The sequence below is a fragment of the Manis javanica genome, chromosome 6 (genome assembly GCF_040802235.1).
Source record: "Manis javanica isolate MJ-LG chromosome 6, MJ_LKY, whole genome shotgun sequence".
Lineage (NCBI taxonomy): Eukaryota > Metazoa > Chordata > Mammalia > Pholidota > Manidae > Manis > Manis javanica.
The window spans coordinates 21,823,066-21,840,687 of NC_133161.1; the positions used below are offsets into that span (position 1 = coordinate 21,823,066).

The 17,622-nt window shown below is 37.9% G+C and overlaps 1 protein-coding gene across 5 annotated transcripts in view; it reads right to left on the bottom strand.

Moving 5' to 3' along the window:
- NRF1 (nuclear respiratory factor 1) overlaps positions 1-17,339 on the bottom strand; it is a 152,605-nt gene extending 135,266 nt beyond the window's left edge. For 2 of the 5 annotated variants that reach the window (XM_037019545.2, XM_037019550.2), the window contains exon 1: positions 17,195-17,339. The gene's annotated coding sequence lies outside the window, so the exon portion shown is untranslated. Of the gene's footprint in view, positions 1-16,259; positions 16,385-17,194 lie in introns of those variants that run through there. The other 3 variants (XM_037019547.2, XM_073238470.1, XM_037019546.2) reach the window with 3 other exon arrangements.
- Between the last annotated feature and the right edge of the window lie 283 nt (positions 17,340-17,622).

A 17,622-nucleotide genomic window follows, 5' to 3' on the forward strand; every position in this document is an offset into this window, starting at 1 on the left:
CATTAAGCTGAAAAGCTTCTGTACAGCGAAAGACACCATCAATAGAACAAAAAGGAACCCTACAGTATGGGAGAATATATTTGAAAATGACAGATCCGATAAAGGCTTGACGTCCAGAATATATAAAGAGCTCACACACCTCAACAAACAAAAAACAAATAACCCAATTAAAAAATGGGCAGAGGAACTGAACAGACAGTTCTCCAAAAAAGAAATACAGATGGCCAAGAGACACATGAAAAGATGCTCCACATCGCTAATTATCAGAGAAATGCAAATTAAAACTACAATGAGGTATCACCTCACACCAGTAAGGATAGCTGCCATCCAAAAGACAAACAACAACAAATGTTGGCGAGGCTGTGGAGAAACGGGAACCCTCCTACACTGCTGGTGGGAATGTAAATTAGTTCAACCATTGTGGAAAGCAGTATGGAGGTGCATCAAAATGCTCAAAACAGACCTACCATTTGACCCAGGAATTCCACTCCTAGGAATTTACCCTAAGAACGCAGCAATCAAGTTTGAGAAAGACAGATGCACTCCTATGTTTATCGCAGCACTATTTACAATAGCCAAGAATTGGAAGCAACCTAAATGTCCATCCGTAGATGAATGGATAAAGAAGATGTGGTACATATACACAATGGAATACTACTCAGCCATAAGAAGTGGAAAAATCCAACCATTTGCAGCAACCTGGATGGAGCTGGAAAGTATTATGCTCAGTGAAATAAGCCAAGCGGAGAAAGAGAAATACCAAATGATTTCACTCATCTGAGGCGTATAGGAACAAAGGAAAAACTGAAGGAACAAAACAGCAGTGGAATTACAGAACCCAAAAATTGGGTGGGCAGGGAGGGATAAGGGGGGGGGAGAAGAAGGGGGGTATTAAGATTAGCATGCATGGGGGGGAGGGAGAAAGGGGAGGGTGGGCTGTACAACACAGAGAGGACAAGTAGTGACTCTACAACATTTTGCTAAGCTGATGGACAGTAACCGTAATGTGGTTGTTAGGGGGGACCTGATATAGGGGAGAGCATAGTAAACATAGTATTCTTCATGTAAGTGTAGATTAAAAAAAAAAAAAAAGAAAAGAAAGAAAGAAAGAAAGGGGGAATACTCCTTAACAGGATAAAACTATTGGTAAATCAAAGATCAACGCATGCTTTAAATATCCTTAATGTTGATCACTTAAAGGGTGTCAGATGATCAGCTATGGAGGTACTCTTTTCTGATAATACTCCTTTCTCTTAATTAAAAAAAAAAAAAAAAAGCAGTTACTGTGTGCTGACCTCCAATGAGTTCTGCACAGTGGTATAGAGGGCATGTCAAAGTGTGGGCAAAGGGTCTGTTTGTTTCTATGCAGAAGATCAAGGCCTAGCTTGGATACCCAGAAAATGAACTAAGATACGATATGAGGAGGAGCTTCTGGCATCAGCACTCTCTGGAGGACTTGTGCCGGGGGATGATCATCAAAAAGCCTCCACAGGGATCCGGACGATGCTGCGGTTGTGGCTGCATCCAGCCCACCATCTCCTGGACTTGCCATAGGAATGAGGAGGGAGATGTCTAGGCTGGTATGTGCATACAGTGAGACAACGAATTTGACCGGATCTGTACTGTTGGAACTCAACCAGGAGTTGGGAGGGGTGCAAGTTGTAGCACTCCAAAATCTCATGACTATAGACTATCTATGGTTAAAAGAACATATGGGATGTGAACAGATCCCAGAAATGGGCTGCTTTAATTTGTCTGATGGTTCAAGTACAGTTGGAGAATATCCATCATATCATAGATAAATTTTCACAAATGCCTAGGGTGCCTAAATGGTTTTCTTGGCTTCACTGGAGATGGATGGTAATTATAGATTTGCTTTGTTTATGTCACCGTATTCCTATTATGTTAATATGTGTGTGCAAATTAGTTAGTAGTTTAAAACCTATACATACTTAAGGTACTATACAAGAAGATATGTCAAAGAAATAATCAATCCTCCCATGTTTCCTTCATATGCTACATCTATAGCTTTTCTTCTTCCTTCCTAATTACAACCCTTAAATAGAATTCGTGCCTCATATCGAAGTTACCGAGTATCATAATTCCTCCAGGTGGTAAAGATACCTCGAGACAAGTGCTGGGCATAGAAGCCACAGGGCATAAATCTGCAAAGAAGTAAAAAGCTAACCTTTTCAAACAATATGGCTTCTCTCTCACTTACCAACTTTACATTTCCCTGTATGGCCCCGGAAGATGACTGGTTAGCCAGAGACGGGTAAGATTCCTCAAGGGAGGAACAACCTAAGACAGGCACAGTTGCAGGGGGGCCATCAGGTGAGAATTTGGGGATCAACAGAGGTGAGGCTCAGAACCTCAGCCCCCCTGCTTTGAGAGAAATCTTCTGCATCCGTGGATGTTTTGCTGCCCTTGTCTAGCTTGGATTAATACTTAGTCCATAGGCACACACCTGATCATCTGATCATCTACATTTGCCCTCTTACAGCACTAAACTATGTTTTCTACCTTTATCTTGCATCTACCTACCACTTCAGCATTTTATTAAAAATAAAAATAATAATAATAATAGGAGAAATGTGGGATCAACATATAAATCAAGTACAAAAATCAAACAAATATTCATATTTGACCTGATTGTTTATAGGTCATAATGCGTGATCAAAACTGAAAGTTTCTGTGATGAATGCCCTTGTACTGTTCACCATGTAAGAATTTATTCACTATGTAAGAATTCGTTCACCATGTAAGAACTTGTTCATTATGCTTCAGAAGATTGGAGACTGACGAGAATTAGGCTTGAGATGGATTAATGATTGTACATTGAGCATTGAGTCTCCTATACAGAATTTTATTGTTGTTAACAACCATTTGATCAATAAATATGAGAGATGCCCTCTCAAAAAAAAAAAAAAAAAAAAAAGACCCATTCAAAGTGCATGCTAAACCAACCAACAGACTTCAGTGTAACACAGTACAATTATGGTTTGTGAATCCACTCTGTAACTTACCTTTAATAAATTAATATTACTGAGTCTTGGTGTAGTATGAAAGAATAATACCCATAATTACCTGAAAAAGCTCTGAAAATGTTCTTTTTCCAACTACATATTTTACATAGGATCAGATCTTCTTGTACTTTAATGAAAACATACTGTAGCAGACTAAATGTAAAAGCAGATACAAGAATCCAGCTGTTCTCTGTCACCAGATACTAAGGAGATTTGAAAAAACTGTAAAACAATACTACTCTTCTCATTAGATTGTTTTAGAAAACAGTCATTTTTTACAAACTATTTCACTTATTTTAGCATCTGGTGGGTATATATTATTTTTAAATAAACATTAAAAAATTTTTTTTTAATTTCTAATATAGTAAATATCAAAAAGTTGTAACCCACATAAACAAAAGTCCTTTGAGCCCTCTGTAATTTTTAAGTCTTAGAAAAGGGTATTGAGACTAAAGATTAAGAACTGCTGACTTAACAATGGTGGAAAGAGAAAATGTGATGACTGCTATAGCCCTTCTGTTCCCAGACAATCCAGTTCTTCCTAAACTAGACATATGCTATCTACCAAGCTATTGAAATGATTCATTTAGCTCTGCTGTCAGTGTAATCAACAGGAGTAACTCATTTAGCCAGCATGAAAAGGACTCAAGCAATATCAAGAAGTGTTGAACCAATTTGAATTGTTGGGTTTTTCTTTGCAAAATCAATGGCCTAAATTAAAATTGGTTTTACTTTCCTGGTATAAACTTGGCCATCCTATAAAAAGAAGTCTTTCACAAAGGACTGTATAACATATAACTCTCTTGGAAATGCATCCCTCACTATCATATTAGTAACAGAAAGCTATGGAATTTGGTTCCCTGCCTCTCAACAATCGGGGGGGCAGGGAACAGAAATCCTACACTGATGCTGAAGATGAGGACACAAAACATGTCACTCCAAAAAGAAGGGGGGAAAAACACTTTTTAAAAAAATTTTACATTACTTTTATTTTTTTTAATTTCAACACTATATTTTATTTAATTCAATCTATTAACAGTATTTTAATATATAATAAACAAATACTTTGGAGATATTTTACAGTCTTTTTTGGTATTAAGTATATATATATATATATATTTTTTTTTTGAGATGGCATCTCTCATATTTATTGATCAAATGGTTGTTAACAACAATAAAATTCTGTATAGGAGACTCAATGCTCAATGTACAATCATTAATCCACCCCAAGCCTAATTCTCGTCAGTCTCCAATCTTCTGAAGCATAACGAACAAGTTCTTACATGTTGAACAAGTTCTTACATAGTGACTAAGTTCTTATATGTTGAACAGTACAAGGGCAGTCATCATAGAAACTTTCAGTTTTGATCACACATTATGAACTATAAACAATCAGGGTCAAATATGAATATTTGTTTGATTTTTATATTTGATTTATATGTGAATCCCACATTTCTCCCTTATTATTATTATTATTATTATTTTAAATAAGATGCTGAAGTGGTAGGTAGATGCAAGATAAAGGTAGAAAACAGTTTAGTGCTGTAAGAGAGCAAATTTAGATGATCAGGTGTGTGCCTGTAGACTAAGTGTTAATCCAAGCTAGACAAGGGCAATAAAACATCCACGGATGCAGATTTCTCTCAAAACAGGGGGAAAAAGCACTTTCTTGAGGACTATGCACATATATGCAATCATTTGGTTTTTAAAAAGGGAGACACACACACATTTTTGCATAGCCTACCTTGAAGGATACACAAGAAAGTGGTAGTGGTGGTGATTTCTGGAGAGGGAAAACTGCAGGAGAGAAACTCACTTTTCACTGTTCCTTTTATATTGTTTGATCTTTTAACCATGTGCGTGCAATACACATTCAAAAATAAATATTTTTAAAACATTACTTCCACGTCACTTGTTTCTCTGGTCTTTTACCACAAATGTGAATTATAGATACTTGTAGATATGGAAATCATTAAATGCATATTTAATAAATAAGCAATGGACACATGTCTCATACTTGACAGAAGCATAAAAAGTAAGCTGTCCATCAACCTGGAAGTGATCAGCCACTGATTACCTAAAGGAGTGCCTGATTACAGGAATATCTATCTATCCATCCATCCAACGTAATTAACATAGCTGCTATTTCAATGATAACTCTTTTCTGTATTCATCATAGCATTTAAGAAATGTTCTCTGAATAGCACCAAAATAGGCAAGTACAAAAATTCCTTTAACTCAGGCAGCAACACTAAATTAAGATTTAGCTACTACCATGGACTATGCATTACAACTTGATAATGTAACACTTGTAACACAATGTAACACATGACAATGTGCACTTGGATCTAAATACTTAACTGTAGAATACAGACTTAATAGTTACACTGTTGAAAAGACTTAGAGTTTTTAACAATTCAAAGTTTAAAGAGCCAATCTTTTATTTTATTTGTAAATAAACCTAAATCAAACTTGGCCTACATCACTCATAGTGACTACACAGTACCCAGAATACAGAAAAACTGGACCCACTATAGATTATACTTAATTAGAGCAGTCCCACAACCTGTGCTAGGTTTTAGGCTATATATGACATGTAGGGACCCTGACAAAGCTCAGTAGGTTCAAGGTAGTTTGGTATGTGGAAGGCAACATTTAATGAGTTAGCTATCATGTGCCAACAACTTCACATGGAAAAAAAAGAACTTCACATGAATTTTCTGTAAATTTTCACATATCAATGACACAGGAATTATTATCCCTGTCTTAAAATTAAGGAGATCCAGATGAAGAAAGGGGTTACTAAGTAACATGCTCAAGTTTGTAAAGCTAGTATAGGTGGCATTATCAGGATTTAAACCTGGAGCCCCTGTACTGAGTTGAATGGTAGCTGCTCCCAAAAAGAAGTCCATATCTTATCCCTGAAACCTGTGAATATTATCTTATTTGGAAAAAAAAGGTCTTTCAGATAAAACTAAGTTAAGGATTTTCAGATGAGGAGATCATCCTGGAATATCCAGGTTGCCTAAATCCAATGACAAGAGTCCTTTAAAGAGTGAGGCAATTGAAAATTATATAGACATACGAGTACAAGACAATGTACTCATGAAGGCAGACACTGGAGTGATGCAGCCACAAGTCAAGGGATGCCAGCAGCCACTAAAAGCAGGAAGAAGCAAAACAGATTCTTCCGTAGAGCCTCCAGAAGGATTGTGGCCTTACACATACCTGATTCCTGACTTTCGGCTTCCAGAACTGTGAGAGAATAAATTTCTGTTGTTTTTAAGGCACCTATTTCATGGTAATTTGTTATGGTAGCCTTAGGAAACTAATATAGCCCCACCCTCCCCAATTCTCTTTCCTGTATACACTATTACCTTTCCAAGAAGGCAAAAGATCCTAGGGATATTAAAAACAGAGACAACTCAGAGGACTTTATAAAGAAAGTAAACAATATACTTGTTTTTGGAAGTCTTAGAGGACAGAAAACAAGTAGGTAAAAGTTAGAGGGAAACATTTCAGTTGAAATTAAACTTTCTAACCATCTAAATGTCTTAAAAGAGTAAACAAACTCTGGGTTAAGTAGTAAATTTCCTATCACTGGATGTGCTGAGGAATGATCATTAGAATCTGGTCCCACCCTGAGTTCCTAAAAATTGTAAAATATTAAATGGCACCACAAAAGCCTAACAATAAGGTAAAACATAACAAGTGATTTTTACAAATTCTCTACAATCATTCAAATGAATACTGACTGCTTGTTACGTGTCAGGCAATGCGCTTGGTGATGAACACCAAGCATGTTTTCTACTTTCATGAAGCTTACAACCTGGTGGGAAAGACAGACATATATCAAGAAATATGCAAGCAAATGTAAAATGACATGTACAGATATATACGGGGCCAGGAAAGTGCAAAAATGAGGGAGATCTGATAAACTTACCTGAGGAAGTAGTGCTTAAGAAGGGACATGAATAATATTTATAAAATTTTACTGGAAAGGGAAAAGAGGAAAAAGCTTTCAAGGCAGAGGAACAGCACTAAGAAAAGTCTTATAATTAGGGAAGCATGGCTGATACAAAATGGGTCCAAAAGGTAGATATGGCTACATTTAAAAGGAGCTTTTTCTTCATCCTAAATTCAATGGGGGATGTGACCAGACTTGTGTATTAGGTAAGACCAATTCATTCTGGCTGCACTGAGGAGGATGGGCTGGTGCTTAGCCAGAGTGGATGCAGTTGTTATTACAACAATCCAAGAGAGAAACAAGAGCAACTCAGACAAAAGTGGTAATGATGGAAGTGAAATGGACAAACTGAGCTTACTTATAAAGTTAAATAAACATGATTTGATGATATATAAAGACCAAGGTTTGTTTTGAGAAACTGGATAAAAATGATGGTCCCATCGACTGAGGAAAAGCAAGATTGGAATAGGGCCAAGTATGAGAAGGGAATTTCATTTTGGGATGTAGTGCATCTGAGCCATCCAAGAAATGTCAATTAGGCCATTGGATATAAAGTTCTGAAACTCTATTGGTAGGCCAAATCTGAATACACGTTTACATCAAACAGCGCCATAATTGTTTTATCTTTAAGGGAAAGTTATTTTTTATAAAAGAATCATTATTTAAAAAAATTTTTTTCAAATTATGCTATCCTAAAAGACAAGAATCACTACTGTACCCAAAGCCCTGAATTAATACTAAACAAAGAATACCTATCTAAAGGGCACTGGATATACACCACTCATGTGACTAGAAAAGGGATTTCTTCAGAACGAAGATAATAGATCTTGGTGGATCCTCGTTAGAATTCACTATGGCTCTCACTTTTTTCAGACACAAAAGCTGAAAACAAAAGTTTAAGAGGTGAAAGTTTATACTTTTTATTCCCACCTCGCAATACGTTCGGATGATACTGACCTAAGCATCTTAATTGTCAAGTACAAATGATAAAGTTTCTCTTCTGAAAAAGATCCTAACCTTCAGAAGCAGAAGGGAAGAGAAAAAACAAATCAGACTTTTTTCTTCCAATACACACCTCCATAAGCTTTATACTATACTTAGACAAAAAATGACTAATTATTTTAAGTATTGAGGAGACTAAGGGACTCTTTATTTACTTTAGATTTGCTTTTGATTTTGCATGAAAAACAAAAACAAACCAACCACTAGAGGGATTAAAGATAGAACTAAACAGAAGACAGGAAAACTGAGTTACATTACTAACTCTAAAGATAATCCACTGTATAAAATCATTAAGGAAGTTAACTTTGAGAAAGATCCAATTATTCTTTACATAAAATTAGAATTATGTATTTCACATCCTTCATTGAGGGAAAGCATGAATTACATACACAGCATTTCATATCTGTACATATATATTTTATGTATATAGAATCTTTTGAACTCCCCATAGATAAAGATAAAAATAAAAGGTATTTTTAACACTTCTGTATTATATATTGCTGCTACTAATATCTAAATTGCTCTAAATGGAAATGTAACAACTCTGAAGACCCCAGGGTAAAATAACCCATAATGTACTGACACAAACATGTTCACTTCAGAAACTATCCTGCAAATAGGAATCTTAGCTTAGGAAGTATGAGGGCAGAGAAGAGAAATAGCAAGTTAATATGTGAATGAAACTGAGGTTAACCCAGGATTTAGCTTTCATTCTTCACTAAGTAAGATTTCGTAGGCAAGCGCTTCCACCCTTACTCCAAGTTCCCCTTACCTCAGCAAAACCACACAGAGCATGAAACAGTCGGTAAGCATTTCCTGAATAAATCCGTATTTGAAGAGAACTTTTAAATATCATTTGTAGTTCATTAAAACAATGGATCCACAACTGCCCCATTCAGAATGTTTCAGGGCAAAAATAAACAGGCAAATCAAATATCCTTAGGTATTTTTGGTTTAAGACAGTATGCATGGTATTATTTGACATTATACACAGTGTGTGTATGTGCACAAGCACATACATTCATATTCAGGAAAATACCTAAAACTATATATATTAAAATTATCTTTTTATGGTAGAATTATGATTATTCTAAATTTTCTTCTTTACTTTTCTACAAGGAATAAAATATATTATTGTTCAACATGTATAACAGACTCAAAATTAATTTTAGAAAGAGTTATTTATTCACGTCCTCTTCATTTTTCAAGTTGGGGAAACAGGCCCAGTGAGGATAAGTGACTTGCTTGTCCAAAATCTGATAGTGAGTCCTTAGGGCCATAATTACATTATCCATATTAATTTCTTCTGACTTAAAAGTTAATGCATTTTCATTAATTTGAAAAATAATGAAAGGTACAAGAAAAAATTAAAATCACCTACAATGATTACAAACCAAAAAGAACCAGCGATTTTAAAGGCTTTTAAATAAAATTTTTCAGTACAAAAGTAATATATTTTCAATGTAGAAAAACTTTTAAAATATAAAGCCAAAATTTAAGAAGACAAAAATTTTATCAGTCACATAACTGGTAATAACAGAATCATTTCTTCTTTAGACTTAGTACCTGAAGCTAGTTTTGAGTCAAGAGACTAGTTCTATGATGACATTTTCATTTAGCAAAACTTGGTTGGTTCTTTAATTTGTGGGTTATTTTTATATGAAAGAATTACTAAAATTAACTAAGGTTACTAATTATTTTATTTTATAATTGTTTAATGAAAAACAAAGGACCAAAAGGAAAAAAAAAAGGAAAAGATTAAATACTCCAAGTCTATGAAAGGAATATTTAGGGAACCGCTTTGTAGATTTAGTGAATAGAATCTACAAACACAAGCTAATTGTAAGTTACATAAAACAAATTTTCTATGTTTCAGATTATCTAATATATTTATTTATATCATTTTTTATTTACCAATACTTTTACAAGGTATTCTATAAAACACTGCCAACTGGCATTAATTACAGAAAAAAAATCATGAGTTATGAGCAAAAGTATTTGTAAAAACAAGCTAATGTAATAGACTCATATTCACTGAGAAGTGACTAGTGCATACCATGGGGGAGGGGACAGGGTGGGTGGGGAAGGGGAGGTGGGTAAATGGGCACAAAAATTCTCAATCATATTATAAGTTTCACAGAGATAGTAGTACAGCATGGAGAATACTGTCAATGATTCTGTAACATCTTCCTAGGTTGACAGATGGTAACTGCACTAGTGGGGATGAAGATTTAACAATATGGGTAACTGTTGAACCACTATGTTGTGTACCTGAAAATATAAGATTGTGTATTAATGATACTTCAATAAAAAATTAATTTAATATAACAGTTAATCAAACTCACAATATAAGTTACAAAACCACCATTAACTCAATTAGCAAAACATTAAAACACTGATTAATTCATCTTTATCTTGTCCTTTTAAAATTTTTATCTACCTCCTTTATATTTTTTAATGCACATAAATGTATTAGTACAAAACTACAGGATCATCATTTATAAATGTGATTCAGATGTGTGCTCAAAATTTTACTTGTGAGGGAGACAATCAAAAGTTGGAGATCACTGCCCCAGAATTGCCTCGTCAAAAATTGTCTCCTAATCTAATTTCAGAGATTCAAATATTAGAGGAAGAAAGCAAAAATGACCAATTATCTAAAATTTCAGAATGAAATCTTTTTGGAATCAAGTAAGTTCTAGTATGGAACAAAAATAATTTGCTTAAATTTCTAGATTTTATTAATGACTTGAGAAATGTGAACACTAGCAATTTGTTAACATTGTCATCTTAGATCTCAAAGCATTCCATAATCGTCACATTTCAGAAAGACCCAGTGGTATTTTCATTTCATGGTTGGAAAAATTAAGCAAAAACAGAATAGATGTCTTGCCCCAGTTCACAAGACTGAAACACTGGTGTATTTTAGAAATTTTTCGAAGTACAAGCAACTCCCAACTTAAAAATGAACCACTTAGCTTTCTTTCAAAACTCACTTTCTCTTTAAAACAGTAATTTGATCCCCCACAAAGCCTACTGTATACATTGCATGAATCGATAGTCATACAAATGGCCAAAATATAATCCATGAACCCCAGAGCCATAAAACACAGGTTAAAAAACCTTGTACTTAACATGTAAATATTATTAAATCTCAAAACCCTTCAAGAGGAATTTGCATTTTAAGAGACTATAAACTAAAACATACTATATCCTTACACATATAAACTCTAATTCTTAGAATTTAAGTTATCTCCCAGAGTTTTTATATTGTGATTCTCATGAGAGAAGGGGAAGAACAGGGCTTATTTCTAAGCATGGGTCATCTGTTAACTTGGGTTTTATAAAGCCCTACCCTTAAACAATGCTCCAGAAATCCATTGTTTATGATTCCGGCAAAATGCACAAGCACACACGTGTGTGCACCCACATACACATTCAGAAATCTTTTATCTCTTAATTGCCAAATCCAGTTTTCATCCCCATGAGCTCTCTGCAGTATTTCACATTGCTAAACTCTTTTTTAAAATTCCCCTAATCTCTATCCTCAGCTTCTCCATCAGCATACCGTTTATCTTTTTATCCATTTTTTTCAACTTCCCTTTTACTTCTTCCACTTGATTCTCAGATGTAAATACTCCACAGGTTGCCCTTAGTCTTTTCCTCACTCCTGGTATTACAGTCTTTGCAGTTTTTAAATGACATTATGCTAATGAATACAGATCTCTTAATTGATCCATTCCCCTTAAGCTCTAGCCCAAATCTGTTAATAGGGACCTATTTGATGTATCTTGATTCCCACATCTAGAATCATATACCTTACTACTTCTCTCCTCAAATTCTGTCCTTTCAAAACATTCCCTATCTTATTTAAAGGCATCATCATCCATTAATAAACCATAATTTTTAACTCCCATGCCTTTCCCATTCAGATTACTTCATCAGCTTCATTCCCACTACTCCCCAAGTATAGCAAAATTTACTTGCTACTGCTCAGGCTATCAACACCCTTCCTCTAACCTCTTCATCAGTAAAAGGCTATTTAACCTTCAAAGTCCTACTTAAACACCTCCCAAGTGAAAAGTCTTCCCTAACCTCACTTATTCTCCCTGCATCACTCACCCACTCCCCAGAAGGAATTCCTCCATCCCTCTATAATCCCACACCACTCTTTTTAACTCTCTTTTAGCTCTCAACAAGTAGTGTTGTATTTAGTCGAGCCCTTAGGTTTCTCCCCTACTAGACAAGATCCATGGTTTATGTGTTACTCAAGCACCTAGCACATGCCTAGAATATAGTATGTCTTTAATCAATGTCTGGTGAATGAGTGGCAAAACTCCAAAGTGAGGACACACTTAAGGTTATTTCTCAGTGGAGGGTAGGTCTAATCCCCTTTTGAACATAAAAAAAGAATTAAGTCCCCAAATCCCTAGCTCCCCATTTCTAGTCCACTTCCTAGGTTTAAGCAAGGTTTCATGGGGACATTTCCTCACTTCCTCTTGTTCTCTGTAGGTTTAGCTGCCAGCCTAACCACATTAGTATTCAGTAGCAGCAACAAAATAGACTCTCCAAGTTCTAAAAAGCAAAGACTTCACAATAACCAACAGCAAAATACAAGCTCTCTTTTTAAAACAGTCTTAACATTTTTGCATACAAAGCTCATTCTTCATGAGGATTCTGAAAAAGGCCTGGCATGGTTTATCCAACAGGCACCATTTAAGAATTCTTAAGAAAATGTCCATTTAAACTATCAGCCAAACTTTTCACATTTGTAACCATAGAAATCAGTATGCATGAATTAATCTAAATACTATTTATATAAGTAGCTCTTTTAGCTTCTTTTAAAAATACTATACCTCCAAAATTCTATTAATCATCCCAATCTATAAAACTAGATTCATTTAACAGTACATTTACTTTCCCCATCTGTCCTCCAACTCTCCCCCAACACACATACACACACACCCCTGCCTTACGAGACATGGCTTCCTCAAGAAATTATCTGATGGCCCAGTAGCACTTTGATAAGGCAGGCTATGAAGTCTGGGATTGTGAAGATGATTTCTATGGTCAGTTTATCTTCTCTTTGACTGCTGTTGGTGATATAATACAGATTTGCCTCAAGGGATCACAAATGTAGTAGGCCTACCTTAACTGCCCCCTAATTTGTAGTTTTTATCTTTTTTAAATATACTAGAACATCTCTATAAACTATGTATTTCAGTTCATATAAATCAATAAATTTTAGGACATTTTAGGCATACAGAGCACATGACAAAAGGAAAAAAATTACGTATTTCAGTTCGTATAAATCAGTAAATTTTAGGACATTTTAGGCATACAGAGCACACGACAAAAGGAAAAAAAAAGACCACATCATGAAATCTTCTTGAAGCTTTGGTAACTAAATTGCAATGAGTGGGGTTGAAAATACATTGGGCTAACTTTGAACTGCACTTCAGAAAAAAATAAATATTCAAAGATATATATAATCTACTTCTTTTCATTTTATAAGTTTTGTCCATATTACATCAAAATAACTTCAGACAAAGGATTCTTGCTGCTCCAGAATTAAAAGTTTTCCATAGCTCAGTGCAGTTGTAATCTTCTGGAAACACCTGAAGTTGATTTGTTTCACCTCCTTTTACTGTTTCTCTTCTCGCTTGCTCTCCTTGTTCTCCTTGCTCTCCAAGGAAATGGATAATCCACCTCTAGCTAATATGGAAGAAATTATATGATGCATAATGCAGAAAAATTAACACGTATTGGGCCTTCAAAAAACACACTGAACTTGGTCTAAATAAAATGTTTCTAAAATAAACTTAACAGGATTTCTTTTTCATTGCTGTTTTACTAAGCATTCATGAAAAATTATATTTGGGTAAGTTCAGGCTGAAAACACTAGTTTTAGCTCTCAAGGAAAACATGAAAGAACAGAGAAAAATGTCTTTTAGTATAGATCATTTCCTGAAGTGTTTTTTACAAAACCAAAGATTGGTATTTATTTCTAAGACTGATTTTCTAAATACTATAGATAGATAGATGATAATAAGCATCACACACAAACATCTAAATTCAAATATCAAATTTCCTGGACAAATTACAACCACAGAGAGAGTGTACTGTAACTCCTGAAGTTACAGTAGACACTCCTGAGACTCAACAACCCACAGAGTCTCCCCTTAACTTCCAACTTCTCACAGTGGCACTGAGTGGATGATGAACAAGGGTTCTGCAGCATGAAGCATTAGGCTTGACTTAAGATACGGGACAGAAACTGAACATATGCAGTAACTTCCTGTTCTCCAGAGGGCTGAAGAGTATGCTTCCAAAGGCTGGCACTTCATAGCCCTTCCAGAAACCAAAAAATAGGCACACCTTTTCAAATACTTGTGCATAAATTTTTAACTTCAATAATTACTGTTCATCATCATTATTCCCAACATTTACTCAATGACTTATTACATATAAGGAAAGAGGCATAAGAAATTTAATCCCAGACTCCAAGGGGTTAAATCTCCCTTTAAACAATCACTCATTGTGATTATTTCACATAAAATACTTCTTGAAGGCAACCCAAGAGTCTGGTTGAACCTACAGTGTACCCTTGAAAAGCATGGGTTCGAACTATGCGAGTCTACTTATAAACAGACTTTTTTCAATAACACACTGGAAATTTTTTTGGAGATTTGCAGCAACTTGAAAAACATTTTTTTTCTAGCTTACTTTACTGTAAGAATACAGTACATAATACATATAACATACAAATCTGTATTAACAGACTGTTTATGTTATCAGGAAGACTTTTAGGCAACAATAGGCTATTAGAGATAAGTTTGAGGGGAACTGAAAGTTCTACTCAGGTTTTCGACTATGCAGGGGTCTGCACTCATACCACCAAGTACGCACTCATACCATGTTCAAGAGTCATGTGTATAGGCAATGCAAATTCAGGAATTTAAATCATGGGAAGGTGATTTTCAGCTCCCTAACAAAATTAGAGATAGATGAGTAATTGTGATTTAATTTAAAAAACCCTACAATTTGGGTTTCCCTTGGAATATAAATGAATTGGAAGGGAAACATGAAGTCCTTTCACCTTTAATGCCTTCTACATCTGGACAAGGGAATCTCATTATCTCCTACTCCTACAGTTTGCTTCCCTAAATCCAGGAGCTAAATTTCCTTAAAACTCTGGTAAGTAAACAATATCCATGAAAATTGGAGATTCTCAAATCGATTTGAGAATAAGGAACTTTCTTCTTTTTTGCTGAGAACAGACTACTGACTACTAAGCAAAAAGTCATTTTCCTTCATATATGTTGTTTCCCTCATATATGGGGTGGGGAGGAAGACACACAGGATGAAATCAAATGACTTCAGATAAGGATGAGCCAAAAACTGGACAGTGATTCCTGATCTGATGGTTTTGTTTTGGTTTGGTTTTTGTCATGAACCCTGGTGAAAGTCACATATAACCCATCATAAAAAAAAAGTCCTTTGACACAAAAAATTTTGCACCCAATTTAGGACCAAGAGTAAGTATACTACATTACATGTGATAATTGTATGTTTGCTCATAAAATAAGGGCAATACACTCAGATGTGCAGACAGAACTAGTCATTTTTTCACATTATAGGATAACACATCAAGAACTTTCAACACAATTCTAGGGAGTCAGGCTACTACTGGGAAAAAAAAAAATCCAGCATTTCCAAGGTCCTCCCTCCCCTCTTCCCTTGTTAGTTAGAACACAATAACTTACTGTTCAAGGCCAAAGGAAATGGAACGTTTTTGGGATGAAATGGAAAAAGTATCACCGTTGAGTGCAGATGATGCTCTGGGACTATAGTTGTGACATGCATACTTATTCTCCTGCCGAGCACTGTCCAAGCTGACAGACTCATTCATACCATCTTTCACCTTAAGAGTTTAACACATTGTCTCTACACATTAAAAATGTATATTGTGCTCTGACCACAGAAAGAATTTAGCACAACTGACAACCGGCTTTAAACTAAGCAATTAATATATTCTAATCTAATGCTGAGAAGGGATGGAGATTAGGCAACGGCTCCTCCAACAGGATGGAGCAGTTATCATTTGAAGCCCTAAAAATACTAAGATTTTAAAACAACTTCAAGGTCTGATGGATACAGTCAGATACACTATAGAAACTTTGGGACCAGCAGCAACGACACAACAGGTGGGAGAGGCGGTGGACATCACTGCACAGTTTAGTGAATAACATGCAGGTACAAACCCTTGACTTCCCCGAAAGGCTGAGGATGTGGGATAATAACCATGCACAAGGCCATCCAGAGCCCGTCTTTCCAAGTGGCAACGATTCGGTTCCTTCCGAGGGTCGCGCCACTCCCCCTTTCCCTTACCCAGGGGACCACTACCCCCAGGCACAAGAAGAAAGGAGGCCCATCCACGGGTAGCATCTCAGCTGGGGAAGAAAACAGTGTGGCTCCTTATTTCTGCGTACAAAAGGACTTTGCGCCCTCCTCCTCGAACTGCCGCCGCTGCCGCCCGGGCCGCCCCCTAACTTGCAGGAAGGTGGGCAACGCGCCATATTCCAGCGTCCCCCAGTATACCTGGGTAACAAGCCCACGCCACCCCCGAGAGAGACTGGCTTCGGAGGTCGCCCAAAGAACCTGCCTCCTCTCCCTCAGGAGACAGCGGCTCCCGCGCCCCAGCCTAGCCCGCCGCGCCGCGCCGCCCGCGGACCAGACCCGGGAAGGGCCGAAGGGGCCAGTGGGGAGCCACGGGTCCTGTCCCAGGCAGCCCGCCCACCTCCCGCTCCCGGGCCCGGCGCGCTCTCCCGGGCCTCCCGCTCCCGAGCCCGCGGGAGGGCCAGGCCCGAGCCCCGGGTTGGAGGGAGGCCGCGGCCCCGAGAGCCTCAGACGGCGGGGGAGGCCGGAACCCTGGGGCTCTCGGGAGGGCAGCGCCTCCCTCCCGAGCCCGCCAGGACGCCTGGGGCCTAGTGCGGCCTGCGCATCCTCGGGGTGGCGGTTTGACTGGGCCGGGCCGGGGCCCCCGCCCGAGGCAGGCCGAATCCGGCAGGGGCCCAGGCCCGGAGCCGGGGGCGGCAGGGTGCAGGCTGCGGGGCGGGCCGGCCGGCCGGCGGGCGGGCGGCGTGTTGCGGCTGCGCCGGGGCTGAAATAGCTGGAGATTGCGCGGTAGGGCACTCACCTCAGAGCGGCTGCGCTACCGTGGGCCTGCGCCGTGGAGACTGCGACCGCGCCGGCTCCTCGCAGCCTCCTGCCACCAGCGGCAATGGCGAGCGCTGCCGCCTCTGCCGCCGCCGCCGCCGAGGAGGGGGAGGGGAGGGAGAGGAGGCACGCACGCGACGCACGGGCTTGGATTCCCCGCCCGTCGGCAGCCATGATGGGGAGGTCGGCGCTACCTCGGCGGGGTCTGCCCGGAGGGGGTTCGGCTGCGGCTTCTGTTTTCCCCCGCGGCTTCCTCGCGTTCACACTTAGCGTCAAGGGTTTGGATGGGTCCGGAACAACGAAAGCAACCTGATTAGCCGACTGTGGACGCCCGGGAGAATGGCGCAGGCAGCCCAAGATGGTTGCTGAAATGGAAATAGCAACGTTTCTTGCCTCGGGAATTAAGAC